Genomic DNA, 3,408 nt, shown 5'->3' on the forward strand with positions numbered 1-3,408 from the left:
TGGAGCATTGTGATGACAAGGGAATGGATCATTGTGATGTCAAGGTCCTGGAACATTGTGATGAGAAGACCATGGAGACTTGTGATGGCAAGTCTCATGGAGCATTCTGATGAAAAGGGGCATGGAGCATTGTGATTACAGGGGTCTTGGAGCATTGTTATGACTATGGCATAGAGCATTGTGATGAGAAGGCCATGGAGCATTCTGATGACATGCGTCATGGAGTTTTGTGATGACAAGGGCATGGAGCATTGTGATTACAGGGACCTTGGAGCATTGTGATGAAATGGTCATGGATCATTGTGATGAAAAATGCATGGAAACTTGTCATGACAGGGTTCAAGGAGCATACTGACGACAAGGGTCAGGGAGCATTGTGATGACAAGTGTATTGAGCATTGTGATGACAAAGATCATGGAGCATTGGGATGAGAAGACCATGGATAATAGTGATGATGAGCGTCATGGGGTGTTGTGATGATACGTGTTATGCAACACTGTGATCACAAGGGTTTGGAGCATTATGATGACAGAGGTCATGCAGAATATTGATTTCATTGTGATGACAATAGCCTGAAGCACTATGATGATGGGCATGGTGCATTGTGATGACAGGGTTCATGGAGCATTGAGATGAAAAGCGGCATGGAGCATTGTGATGACAAGGGTCTTGGAGCATAGTGATGACAAGGACAAGGAGCATTGTGATGACAAGGGCAAGGAGCATTGTGATGAGAAGGCCATGGAACATTCTGATGACGTGCGTCATGGAGCTTTGTGATGACCAGGGCATGGAGCAGTGTGATATCAGGGGTCTTGAGCATTGTGATGAGAATTATCCTGGAACCTTTTGATTACTAGGCCGTGGATCATTGTGATGGCAGGTGTCATGGTGCATTGTTATGACAGGGGTAATGGAGCATTGTGATGAGAAGGGTATGGAACTTTGGTCTGAAATGTTTCATGGATTATTGTGATGAGATTGGGCATGGAGCATTGTGATGACAAGGGCACGGAACACTGTGATACATGGGTCCTGCAGGACTGTAATGACAAGGGCATGGAGCATTGTGATGAGAAGGGCATCGAGCATTGTGATGACAAGTGTCATGGAGCTTTGTGATGACAAGGGCATGGAGCAATGTGATGAGAGGGTTCAGGGAGCATTGTGATGACAATGACATGGAGCATTGTGATGCCAAGGGTCTTGGAGCTTTGGGATGACAAGTCATGGAGCATTTTGATGAGAAGTGCAGGGACCATTTTGATGACCGGGTCATGCAGCAATTTGATAAAAAGTGTAATGGAACATTTTGATGGCAGGGGTTATAGAACATTGTGATGGCAGGGGTCTTGGAGCTTTGGGATGGAAAGGGTCATGGAGCATTTTGATGACAGGGCTTATGGAACATTGTGCTGGCAGGGGTCATGGAACATTGTGATGATAAGGGGATGTAGCATTGTGATGACAGTGTCATGGAACATTGTGATTACAAGGATGAGGGTGTATTGTGATGACTAGTGATGGAACATTGTGATATCTCTGGTGAGAGAGCATTTTGATGAGAAGTGCATGTACCATTGTGATTACAAGGTTTATGGAGCATTGCAATGACAAGGTTTGGAACGTTGTGATGAAATGCGCGTGGCACATTGTGATGACAATGTTCATGGAGCACTGTTCTGACAAAGACATGGAGCATTGTGATGACAAGTTTCTCAGAGAATTGTGATGAAAAGTTCATGGAGCATTGTGGTTACAAATGTCACAGAGCCTTGTGATGACGCGGGCATGGACCATTGTGATGACAAACGTTATGAAGCATTGTGATGACTGGAGTCACGGAGCATTGTGATGACAGGGGTCATGGAGCATTGTGATGACAAGGGCATGGAGAATTGTGATGACAGTGGCATGGAGCATTGGTCTGACAAGTTTCATAGTTTATTGTGATGAGAGTGGGCATGGTGCATTGTGATGACATGGGCATTGAGCATTGTGATGATAAGGTCATGGAGTATTGTGAAGACAGGTGTCAGGGAGCATTGTGATGACATACGTCATGGTCCATGGCGATGACAATGGCATGGAGCTTTGTGATACCAAATGTAATGGAGGATTGTGATGACAAATATAATGAATCATTGTGATGATTAGGGTTTGGAGCATTATGATTACAAAGGCCATTGAAAATTTTGATGACAATGTCGTGAAGCATTGTGATGACAAGGTCCTGGAGCATTGTGATGACAAAACCATGGAGCCTTGTGATGACAAGTCTCATGGAGCCTACTGATGAAAAGGGGAATGGAGGATTGTGATTACAGGTGTCTTGGAACATTGTGAAGACAAGGGCAGGGAGCATTGTGAAGAATAGACCAAGGAGCATTCTGATGGCATGCGTCATTGAGTTTGTGATGACAATGGCATGGACCATTGTCATTACATGGGACTTGGATCATTGTGATGAAAAAGGCATGGAGCCTTGTTATGACAGGGTTCAAGGAGCATACAGACAACAAGTGTCAGGGAGCATGTTGATGACAAGTGTATTGAGCATTGTGATGACGAAGGTCAGGGAGCATTGTGAGGAGAAGACCATGGATAATTGTGATGACGAGCATCCTGGGGCATTGTGATGACAAGTGTTATGGAATATTGTGATCACAAGGGTTTGGAACATTGTTATGACAGAGGTCATGGAACATTCTGATTTCGTTGTTATGACAATAGCATGAAGCATTATGATGATGGGCATAGAGCATTGTGATGACAGGGTTCATGGATCTTTGAGATGAAAAGGGGCATAGAGCATTGTGATTACAGTGTTCTTGGAGCATTGTGATGAGAAGGGTCATGGAGCCTTGTGATGACAAGGCCATGGAACATCATGATGGCAGGGGTCATGGAGCATTGTTATGACAGGGGTAATGGAGCATTGTGATGGCAAGGGCTTGGAGCATTGTGATGAGAAGGCCATGGAGCATTCTGATGACATGTGTCCTGGAGCTATGTGAAGACAAGGGCATGGAGCAATGTGATGAGAGCGTTCATGGAGCACTGTGATGACAATGACATGGAGCATTGTGATGCCAAGGGTCATGGATCTTTGTGATGACAAAGGTCATGGAGCATTTTGATGGCAAGGGCGTTGTGCATTGTGATGAGAAGGGCAGGGAGCATTCTGATGACAGGGTCATGGAGCAATTTGATGAAAAGTGTCATGGAACATTTTGATGACAGGTGTTATGGAGCATTGTGATGTCAGGGGTCATCGAACATTGTGATGATAAGTGCATGTAGCATTGTGATGACAGGAGTCATGGAACATTGTGATGACAGGAGTGAGGGAGTATTGTGACAAATAGTGATGTAGCATTGTGATATCAGTGGTGAGAGAGCATTTT

Source organism: Mesoplodon densirostris, unplaced genomic scaffold (genome assembly GCF_025265405.1).
Source record: "Mesoplodon densirostris isolate mMesDen1 unplaced genomic scaffold, mMesDen1 primary haplotype scaffold_37, whole genome shotgun sequence".
NCBI classification, from domain to species: Eukaryota; Metazoa; Chordata; class Mammalia; order Artiodactyla; family Ziphiidae; genus Mesoplodon; species Mesoplodon densirostris.